We start from the raw sequence: 12,321 nt of genomic DNA on the forward strand, positions 1-12,321 counted from the left end.
CCTTGTTATGCAGATGACACTCAGATCTCCTTCAAGCTACCCTAAGCTTCTTCTTCCTCCTCGCTCATTCATGACTGTCTGTCCGCAATTCACTCATGGTGTGTAGCTAACAACCTCTGCCTTAATGCCACTAAAACAGAGATTGTTCTCATTGGGACCCTTGCTCCCATTTCCCACTCTCACTCTGGCTGGCCTCCCTTGGCCCTGCACCCTCGCCCAGCAGTGAGGAAAAAAACATGGTGGTCATCTTCAACTGCACTCTGTCCTTCTCCTCACACACCTCAGATATAATCAAACAATCTCACTACCAGCTGCACCTTCTCCGAGGTATCCTACCTTTTATCACTTTCGCCCCAGAGACTCATTGTCTCCAGAGCTCTGGTTCACTCTAGACTTGACTACTGCAAGAGTCTTTTTTCTCAGTCTTCCTGTAATGTTCTACAATCAGAACATTACAACTCATCCACAACAGAACCTCAAGACTTATCCTTGGCCTCAAGCCGAGGGACCGCATCTCTCCAGCACTGAAGTCCCTCCACTGGCTCCTCATGGCTACAAGGATCAGTATAAGACCCTCTGCATAGTTCACAAGGGTTTCTGGGGCCGGGGCCCACGCTGCTTACAACACACTCTTCCCAAATACTCTCCCTCCAGAGCACTCTGCTCATCCTCCTCCAACTCTCTGAGAGTGAGACGTTTTTCCAAACAGAGACTTGGGGTAGATCCTTATCCTCTGCAGGGGCCACCCTCTGGAACAGTCTCCCTGCCTCTCTCCTTCTCGGCCGGAATTCCTTACATTACCAGAAACTCTGCAAGACCTTCCTCTTCTCCTCTGCCTTCTCTCTACCTCTCCCCTGCTAACCTTTGCTTTCTATGTGCTACCACCTATGTCTGCTCAGCTTATTGACCGGTTGCCTGGCTCATCTCATAGCCTTACAGGTCCCAGGCACCCACACCAGTCCCTGCACTTGCCTTCCGGTCCCCCAGCACTACTTGCAGCACAACACACTTCCCTAAGGGACAACCCTCTGCACAAACGAGGCCCTCCGGGACGTGGCACAATTCCGCTTAGCCTAACTACTGGTCACGCACTTGCATTATTGTCAGTTTATGCTTGTACCCTCTCTCCTCCCTGTCCCCCAGATCGCTAACTACCCGGCAACACACATGAATTAGCAGAAATGTCATCTGGCCTAGTATGTTTATTATTATTGTATATCATTCTGAAATTTCAAAGGCCTTATGATTGATTGTATCCCATGCTCCCCTCCCATCCTTGAGCGCTTTGAAGCACTCCTTTTGTGTATAAGTGCTTTATAAATAAACAATACAATACAATACAACTCTAGGTGCCGCAGCTGTGAGTATTTTGCATGTTGCACATTCTATGGCATAGGTAGTTGTTGCGTTTGCGTAGAGAAGGGGTGCACAGGTGGAGAGCTTTGATGATCATGGCGTGCATGCAGCTTGTGTAGCCATATCCTCATGAACCTTGTCGGGCAGAGTGGGCGGACAGAGAAGAGATTGGCCTATGTTAAGTATGGAATGTGCCAGAGCGAAGGGGAGCATTAATGGAGCCACTAGGAGCTTTCATAAGGGCTGCTAAGCTCATGAGTTTGTCGAAGCAGGTAAGATGGGGGAAGGGTATCTGATTTGGTAGAGGGATATAGCATGCCTCGCAGATGTTTATGCAGTGGGCATGGGTCTGAGCAGCATTACTGAGAGATTTCTTCAGAGGGTGCTTAGGGATCTTGAGTCGATGAGTGTCTTACTGTTCGGTTTGTGATCTTGCTGAAGGGAAAAAGCTTTTGTTGATGGATCCAACATTTGAATGATTGAAAGGTTGTGTTGGTTCAGTCAATGCAAGTATTGCGGGGAGCAGCAGAGAGCTGCAGAGAGGCCCGGCAGCCTTATAATACAGTGTTTGGGGACGGCTGTCTTTGCCTCCCAGCTCGTATGATCCAATGGTTTAAGGGTGCCAATGCGGCCAATCATGGTGCTCGTTGTTCCGCAGTGTTGTATCGGCCTGATCCACAGTGGTCATCTTTTGGTCAGTTTCCATTGTGGGAGCAGGCATTATGGAAGGAATGGCCTCCGCTTCTTTGGCCTTAGGAGGGCTTCCGGGGCACAGTGTGTCGCACCGGAGCTGTAGAGAGTCTCAACAGTCTTATCGTACAGCTTTTGTGGATGGCCAGCTTCGCCTTCCGGCTCAGATGATCCACTGGCTTAAGGGTGCCATGCAGCTAATCGTGGTGCTCGTTGTTCCGCAGTGTCGGGTCAAGCAGATCCATGGCTGCCATCTTTTGATCAGTTTCAATGGTGGTAGCAGGCATTATGGAAGAAATTGCCTGTGCTTCTGTGCCCTTAGTGCGTTTCTCTGTCGCAGTTTATCTGGGAATATATAACTCACTATTTCCAGCAACAGATTTTTGGTTCATCCTAGGATCCTGCATTTCTGCAAAATCCATCATCTTGATTCGGGAAACACCAAATTGTAGAAAGCGCTCTGGAAGATCTACACAACTTGGAAGAAGTGGAGATCTCATGCATTGATGACATCCATGAAGACAAGAAAACCCAATGCCTTTGAATTTATCTTTCCAGCCTTGCCCTCCTCTAGAAACTAAATGACTTACTTGCTTTGGATTTTGCATAAAATGTTTTAAATGTTGGTTTGTTTTCATTTTTTAAACAGACCGATAGAAAAATAATTCTGCAGATAGTTTTTATGGTTAGTCCTTCAAGAAAACCAGCAATTGATAGATATTGATTTTTTCCAGCATTTAACATTGACGCCTGTTAATCCAAAAGAGCAACAATAAAGTCTGAGTAATTAATCAGATCATTAATGATCAGATATAATATCTCATCCTTCTATATTCATAATAAAGGGATGTATATACTACGTCAAAGAGGGTGCCGCAGTTTTGCGGTCATTAAATCATTGTTCCATGTGACAAACCATTTTGAAAATAGGGCTGACTGAATATGTCTGTTTTCCCAGATCATACATTTTCCATGTTATCTTTATTGTGCTATCCCTTCCCTCCTTCCATTTCCTGCTCTTCCCACCCATATCTGTCTTTTGTTGTCCTTTGCCCAATATATATTTAGCCAATGTTATTCCAGCTGTCCTTATTGAGAAAGATAATGTGCAGTAGAAATCAACAAATGTTGCTGACAAAGTATGTGTTGGTTTTGTGGAATATTTACAGTGCATGTTCGAAGCATGTTCTGGAGTAGTCTTCAGTATTACATTCACTTATATTCCACTTGAATTTCTATGTGTACGAGTATCTATTTAAAAAATAAAAAAAGAATTCAAAGATATCTCCAAATTCAGTGGCACAAGCACCCACAGCTGTGATCTGTGTGCTTCATTCTAGTCAATGGTTGCACTCCGGTACATTTTATCAGTCACTCATGTGTCCCACTTATGTCTATTGCATGATTGGCATGACGCGGTATAAAATACACATTTTGACGATAAGCATCTTATGTTTTTGGTTGTGGCTGAGAGCCGTCACTTTAGCAACACAATGGAGCAATAGCTAGTGGCATGGAAATGGTAGATGTCAAATGTGTATAAATACGCATGTGTCTCAGTGATGTAGCATTAGATCCTCCTTTATCCTGTTTGGGCATTGTGAATTGCACGAAATTTAAGATTTTGTGAGTGCCTTAGTAGCAAATTGTTGAATCTGCTGTAGCTTTAGAATTGCAGGTTTCCAGGCTTTGTATAATTAGTTTTCTTTCTTCTTCTTCTTCTTCTTCTTCTTCTTCTTCTTCTTCTTCTTCTTCTTCTTCTTCTTCTTCTTCTTCTTCTTCTTCTCCTTCTTCTTCTTCTTCTTCTCCTTCTCCTTCTCCTTCTTCTTCTTCTTCCTCTTCTTCTTCTTCTTCTTCTTCTTCTTCTTCTTCTTCTTCTTCTTCTTCTTCTTCTTCTTCTTCTCCTTCTCCTTCTTCTTCTTCTTCTTCTCCTTCATCATCTTCTTCTTCTTCTTCTTCTTCTTCTTCTTCTTCTTCTCCTTCTTCTTCTTCTTCTCCTTCTCCTTCTTCTTCTTCTTCTTCTTCTTCTTCTTCTTCTTCTTCTTCTTCTTCTTCTTCTTCTTCTTCTTCTTCTTCTTTCCTAACACACACTGACACACCTAATGCACAAGGCGTTTAAACTCAATGTCGTTTTGTATATGAAAAACACTTTGTGAATCAGGCCCTAGCTGTTCAACCCAAGGGTAGCAAGATAGTTTATCAGAATCAGTTGCCACATGGCTGTTAAGTGGCCACCATCAGCACATTGCATGATGGGACTTGTAGTTGCAGACCTATAATGGAGACATTCAAGTGCACATCGAGGCATGAAAAGTGCTCTTGGCGAAAGAGCAATGGCAGAGGAGAAGGTGGATGCCACTCATGACATAAAGCTACGTGACAGCTATGCTCTTGTAAAATCCTTTTCATTTATTTGTATAAAAATGGGGTAAGCAGAATACTTAAGAAAGGAGATGTACAGTCTGATTATGAACAAAGCGCAGAGCTTTACAAAAACAGATTAGCAGATACACTGTTACGGATGAGTTCGTTTTACTGTATACGGTTTTGAAAATGTTACTGAGTTTGCCATATGGAAGAGTGGCTTCTGCTAATAAACTGAAATGATTTGTGAATTAAGACTTGTAGAGATGGGACAAAGATGTGTTTCTGTACCACTGAAAATGACATGAATTGTCATTGATTTGTGGTATAGACATTGATTTCACAATTTAGACACAAGTACATAAAGACAGTGCTAAGATAGTCAGAAGAGCAGATCACTCTGATGGGGTGGCCCAGCATAAGCTATTGAGTTGAAGAGGCATGGTGCACATGAAACTGTATAGCAAGTAGTGCATATAGTCGACATTTTGACAATTGTAAATAGAGTCTTCTTTTGAAATCGATGACGATTGCCAACATCATTAAGGGCATGGGATAAACATAATTGGTGTAGTCAGTTCTAGATAGGACAAGATCATTTGTCACCTGGACTTATTGAGGGAAACTTACCCAAAGCATTAATATGTTACTTTTGAGGTCTAAAGGTGGTTTTTTACCACATTTGAATGTTGTGATGCCATAGTCTGGCAAAAAAACATTAGCATTTTCAGGATGTTCAATAGAGAGTGCAGTTTTGCAACCCTCCTGACGTGACACATTTCAGTAGGTTCTGAAAAGGCTGGAGCTCCCACAAACATGATCTAGATATTGGGTGCTTTAATCCTTAAGCTGTTTTGGCACCTTAAAAGTTTAACTGGAAGAAGACAGTAAGGGAAGTTGCTGCACATGCCACCCACCGAGTTCTAAAATGTGGAAAATATTGAAGTGCTATAAGCATACTTGTAAAAATGAGCAGCCAAAGAATGAATCAAATTGATCACTGGAACCATACAAGAATCAAAAGAAGCAATAAGACAGATCTATGTTACTCACTGCATGTGAATGGTTAAGGAGAGGATTATGATTTGGGGAGATGGCACTGATTGGAGATCTGTTGATCACAAATGATTTCATCCTGTCTAAGACTGTAATTCATGGCCCTCATTACGACTGCGGCGGTAAGGGGTTAACGGCACTGGTAAGGCTGTCGGTGCCGTTAACCCCTTACCACCGCATTCCGAGGTCCCTTAGCGGGTCCCACTAAGGCCGGCTGGTTTTACCAGCCACCCTTAGCGGGAGCCGCTAAAGGACCAGGGAGCTAATAACGGGCTTGCTATTTGCGGGCCCGTTATTAGCTCCTTCCCCATTCCCATTGAGCCCTATGGGGACTCGAATGGGTATGGGGAATGGTTTTCACAATGGGGACTTACCGGGTCCTCCAAGGTTGGAATGACCCGGTAAATCCCCATTCTGAGAACCCGGACACGAGTTTGGAGGCAGCCATATATTAGCGCCATGGTTGCCTCCAAACTCGTAGTCTCAAAGGTAAATGTTTTGCCCAAAAGGAGTAAAAGGCCACATCTAAATCTTAGCTATTGATAAACATCCATACATCACTTAACGGTTGTGACTAGATATACAATTGTTTTAAAAATAAAATTTTAAATTATTTACCGATTTCTACAGATCCTGTCAGTAAATTACTATCACGGGATTCAACCACATTCATCATTGTCTGCTCCGTTATTCTCTTTGTCATACTTTGTGTTAGGTTGCACCATTTTCATAAACTACGCCTTTCTTGTATCAATTCAACCCTACTTTTGTTGTTATAAATCTATCTTTGCTTTTTTTAGCAACTATGCGTGTGATCTGCCAATTTCTGATTTTGATTTATAGATTGAAGTAGTCATTTTAAGGAATGATTTTAAATACTTTGTTAACTATTATTACATTATACCTGGTCTATACAGTGCTTCAGTTTATTATACAGATAATTGTAATAAAAATAAAGTGCACAAAAAGAAAGGATTGGGATTTGCACTGACACCTTGTCCTACTTCAAGTTGGATAATCCACCTCCTGAAATGTATCCAACATATTATTGGCTTTGAAAATTGTTGTATGTTGTTCAATTACAGCATTCTCCCGAATCACAAACATGCATGTTGTGGTAGAGGCATGCTGTGCATGTGCCCCCTCCCACACACACATAGACATCACCTGCATGCAGGGCTCTGCAACCTTTGACTAACCAGATGATTTGCACTGCATCTGGCATTATCCCTAGACAGTACAGGATAATGGGAGCCATATTCCAAAGGATCTGGAGATCCACAGGTTGCAGGCCCCTGGTGTAGTAGGTATGGAAGTCCCAACAACCGATTGATAAACAATAATTCAAGAATTCAATAAGGAGTGCATGATTTGCAAGAAAAACAGTATTTAATAAATGCAAGTACGTCTGGGTTGGGTTAGTCAGCTTCGTAGAATTGAAAAACGGAAAATGTTCTCGGTCAGCACATGTTTGATATGAGTACTTAATGACAAAAACAAAAAAGGTAACAGTTGTCAAAAATATCAGGTACATGTTAATTCCACACTTTGTATATTGGATAGGGCCTGTAAAAAAATCTAAACACACCCTATAAAAAACACACCCATTGGTTAGTAACCCACGATCATCTAAGTGTAGGCCCTTAGGAAATGACCTCATTTTGTAGTCACCAAACAATTCTCAGTTTTGATTTGACAACATTATTCATATCATTGTTGCAGCAGTGGCCTTTTCTCATTGGCCAAGACAACATCATGATGTGCGTGCCTCCCGAAATTACCCAGTCATGTTGTAGGTGTGGACAGTGTGACCAGCATATTAGATACAACATCCTTTCCCGTGTACTCACACACCGGTCAAAATCAAACAGTTCCCAGATGTCGTGGTGGGCGATTCTGCACATTTTGCAACTCCCGTTTTGAAACACGTTGATTTCTCTTGCCACATCCTCCTAGCTACCTCCTGAGAACCAGATGACTTTATAAAAAACACAGCTGAGGCTCCACTCTATGATTATTCATATTTATTTGTGCTACAAGGCCTCTCTTATTTCAGAGACATTTGCCCTGAATCTCCTAGGTTGCAGTATTGCTACAGCTTGATTCGGTAACCTGGCAATGCTTCAACCCAGGCTTTGTTCTCACCAAGATCTGACCTTCACAACTATTGTCCTAATCAAATGTCCTGCAGAGTCCCACAGAGTCCTTGGTGTCTGCTGTACGCTGTACACTGCATGCTGTATGCTCTTCCCTTCAGTCAGTTTTGCTGTGGCAGGGAAGGGTTAACTGAGGAGGTGGAGGAGGAGCCCATGCATTGAGAAAGCCTCCATGGCACTGAGCAAACAGAGTCCTGCAGAGTACTTGGTGTCCGCTGTACGCTGTATGTTCTTCCCTTCAGTCAGTTTTGCTGTGGCTGAGAAGGGTTAACTGAGGAAGTGGAGGAGGAGCCCATTCATTGAAAAAGCCTCTGTGATGTGGAGCGTGCTGAGTCCCGCAGAATCCTTGGTGTCCTTGGTGTGAGGTTGTGAAGTCGGGTCGAGATTCCCACTTTGAAAGACCCCATTAACTGAATGAATGCTGGACGATCCCCAACATAAGAGAAGTGAATCCATTAGTGCATACCTTTTCTGCAAATTTTATGAACTGTGTGGAGCCGTGTGGAAGCTGCTGGTGAGCCGTGAATAGGGCCGGGGGAGAGTCGGACTAATGCAGCTCCTCAAGCTGCCGGGCCTGCCACTCCCTTAGGGTCTTTTCTGTTAGTCTGAGAAACATGCTGGGAGGCGGCCCGTTGTTCGTTGACTGTTGCTAGAACTCTGGAACTCGGGTGGACACTTGTGCTTTACTGGAAAGAGGTGTGTTGCAAGTCAAACCGTGTGGACCTTGCATCTTGGGGGCTACGAAAATCATCTTCTCCCCTACTGTTTCTCCAGTTTCTTTTGGGGGGTCACTATGCTTGACTGATAGTTTTTAAGACACTTTGAGGCACTTTGGGGCATAGTTTCATTGTTGCGTGGGGCTGCGAGGCTGCAAAGCTGTCCTCTCCCACTCTGTTTTTTTATTTTTTATTTATTGTGTCTCATTACCTTAACAGGCTTATTTGCGGGGTCTGCGAGGATATACTCTCTCTCTGCCTCACCTTCAGGTCTTCTGTCAGGGGGTGGTCCCATACGGGCCTACACAGTTAGTCCCTCTGAGCCTGGGAAAGTGAGCCAAGAAACCTAAAAATGCCAAAATTGTAAAATCGGGCAGAGCTATTCCAAAACCCACTTCCAACCCCTCACAGAGGTCCTTGGATTCCTATCTGGATGTAATGGCCAGCAAAATAGTGAGCTGCTTGAATGCAGCAGAAAAACCTACCAGGGAGGCAGTCCCCATTATTGGAGGGAACTGTAGTCCTATTAGCAGTGCCGAAAATAATGGTGAAAGGGATAATGTGGAAGGCTCAACTGCAGCCCAAGTGGGTTGTGAAGACATGGACAGGGGGAGGACATGGTGGTGGCAAGGTCTGATATAGAGCCTGAGATGGGAGTGAACCTAACAGGAAGGTCTCGGACAGAAAGTCCTGTTATTGGGGGTTCTGTCAGTGATTATTGCATTGATCTGGACCCGTCACTTGCCGGTGGGGATGATAAGATTTGGATGAAATTCCTGCTAGATGAAATATTGAAGCCGCACCAGATGGTTCTTCAATCTCTATAGGCTCTTAAGGAAGGGGTTTTGAGTACATAAGCAATAATAGATAACTCTATTAGCGCTCTAACGTCTAAGGTATTGGATTTGGGCAAGGCTTGAGATGGAGAGGAAGGGTGGCCATATAGCAAGTTGTGATGAGGTCAGGGAAGTGAACAGTCAGGAATTGCCCGTTGCCACTATGGAAGGGTTAACATCTAAATCGAACAAGAATTTGGTCAATCGAAATATAGAGAGGGGAAGTGGGAATGAGCTGCCTCAAGGGGTGTGGGACCAAACCATTCTAAATCTGCCACCAGCAGCAGTCCCCTTTGTGGGGATTTTTACAGGCTTACCTCAGCTTCTAAAGGGTGGTTTCGAGTCAACCATCTCTCTTTTAAACAAAGCAATACACTGGATCAATACTCATTTGATAGGGCCTAAAGTAGACCCCAATATTATCATTTTGGCAAGAAGAGTAGGCTGGGTTGGCACAGTGAATAAGAAGATGAAAGGTGACTGTGTAGTGGTGACTTTTTCTGACCCAATGGTGGTTGGTTATCTTCTTAGTTCTAACCTTGCAAGAGGTCTTACACCGAATGACAGTAGACTTGATGGCAGTCTACTTTCCCTGGAATACATCTATTCAGGGATGGAGAATCAGGTAGTCCTGGGGAAGATCCAGGCAAGAATGGAAGGAGGGGGTACAGGGTGGCTAAAAGGGATGGGACAGGGTTCATTGTACCCTCTATTTGACCAAAGCAAGGCCGAAGGCTGGAGGTCAATCCCAACAAAGTGGGGGGGGGCAAACTGCACATGGAAAAGGGTACCTACTAGCGGTCCTGAGGTGGCTAATCAATATGAGGTCCTTACATCCTGTTGTAAGCGAATTCAATTCAACACTACAGCTAAGTCAATGCCTAGTCTGGGATGCTGAGGGAAACCCTTATTGATATATTTTTATGTCCAGTTCATTTACTCTTGATGACAACCCTTATATAACAGCCCTCTCTTAGAATCCCCCTTGATATGACTTCAACAAACGACAATGTAATCAATTTTCTTTGACAATTCCCCCCTCCCCCCCTTTATGCAATGTAAAGAGATGGAAGAAAAGCACACAGTTCTCAGGAATGCAATCAAATATAATTCAGTTCCCACCTAGCAAGCTTAGAGGAAAACAGGTAGGAGTTTTAAACACAGGCAAAATCCTTTTAAATGTGGTGGCAACGAAGTGAAAAATATACTCAAATTGCTTTTAATTCCCTATAGGAGGTTCAGGGTGAGTGAGAGATCCTTAAATTAATTCAGGATCACTTTAGCAATGCTCTATGAATGATTGTCAGGTTGCACACGAATTTCAGCAAGGAAAGCAAGGACAAATATTTTTACACGTGGCTGACATTAAGCAAAATGTCAAATCGCGGCAAATTTAGTGAAGTGCATCAAGTGCAATTACGGAGGCACTATAAGGACTAGGTTTGTTGGAAAGCCTAGAATGTTAGCTTTAAGATGACAGTTAAAACTTGCTCCTAGCACAAACTGTTCCAGAGATGCGGCCGATTTAGTAAAGGTAGTTTTTCGGATTTGAAATTTTAAAGCTCAGAATGACAGAGGACAGTTTTCAGTTTTAAAAATGACAGAATGACACAATTTTAGGAGGCAGTTCTAATAGGCTAAAATAGTTTGGATTAGATTATTTTAAACTAAGAGATCGGTTTTGGCACAGTCCTAGCTGTGTACTCACACTAGATTTTGGACATGAATGCGACTTTGTCACCGATGGGTCAGGATTGGCTGGACTTCTGCTAGCAGTTCTTCACAGTGATCTGGTCTCTGGTTCTCTCTGGTTCCGGATACAGCACTGCTTTCTGGATACTCCTACAGGTTCTTGCAAAAGTTCTTGGCAAAGAATTCAAACAGCTTGCCCGGCTGTTGAATAGTTTGTTTGGTTTTGAGGCCTGCTGAAGAGGATTCAGCTTGTGGATTCAGGCCTCTCTGCTACAAATTCTGGAGTTAATTTCTGGTCTCTGGAGATTGATGGATTTGATGTCTGGATCTCTGGATGTGAAGTCTGAAGTCTCCCGGCAAAGCGTCCCACAAGAAAGTGGAAAGTGAATGTCTCTACCTGGGTTTCAATGTTCCTTTTATGTGTTTTGAAAATGGGTGTGTGCCTGGGCCTAGCTAAGCCTGCCCCTCTCACTTATCATTGGCCAAGATTTCCTCTCTCCCTTGATTGGGGGAAATAAATGGAGTGTCAGAGTGATGCTGTAGGTTTTATGGTCAGAGGAACCTCCCCTTGTCAAATTGCACACAAATCTATTTCTGACCCCAAAACATATTTATCTATGTACCATTTTTCTAATATTATAGGTCTAGTTAACATATTTTCTGTAGAACCAAACCATCCGATCCCTGTCTTTGTACGATGTTGTGTCCACTTATGACAGAATTCTCCCCTTTTCATCCAGATAACAACCTCTAAACCTTTCCAGATTTTACACAAATGTGCACCAGGGATATGGGTTTCAGATGATAAAGTGTCAGATTTTTAACATGCATACATTTGGAGTAACAACCTTTTTTCCGCTACTATCCCCAACAACATACCACGGGGTCCTAACACCTCTTAAAATGTGCACAGAAAAATCACAAGAATGATGATGTTGTTTATATAATTTTTACAAGTCCTCACTATAAATTATCCATCTTTTTAAAATCATGCTCTGGCCCCAAAGGGGTGTGGTTTTCCAAAGCACATGGTGGAATTTCTGGTTTATCCACTTCCCCCAAGCTCAGCTTGCTCTCACAGGCACTGCCCCTCCCAGTTTCTCCCAAGAGGAAGCCATTTTACGACCCCCCCAACATAACATTTGCCTGAGACAGGGACAGTGCTTTGTTTAGTTTCTTGTAGTCCCCAGGTGCCACTCCCCTAATTCAATCAGAGAGGTGTCATCTCCTTTTGGCAGGGGCAGCAGGATGCAGCCAGGCCTGGGAAGAGTTTTTGAGCCAGTTCAACTCCTGTCGGGGGTAGTTGTCAGGCAGAATTCAGCTAAATGTCACTTTAGTTCCCAGTTTTCTACTTTCAAATCACCCTGACAATTTTTACACATGCAGCTAGAACACTGATTCTAAGTTCAAAACTATGACATTTCAACAGTTGCAAACTATGTTACTCTCAAAAGT

Source organism: Ambystoma mexicanum, chromosome 10, assembly GCF_040938575.1.
Source record: "Ambystoma mexicanum isolate Mex_15411 chromosome 10, UKY_AmexF1_1, whole genome shotgun sequence".
Lineage (NCBI taxonomy): Eukaryota > Metazoa > Chordata > Amphibia > Caudata > Ambystomatidae > Ambystoma > Ambystoma mexicanum.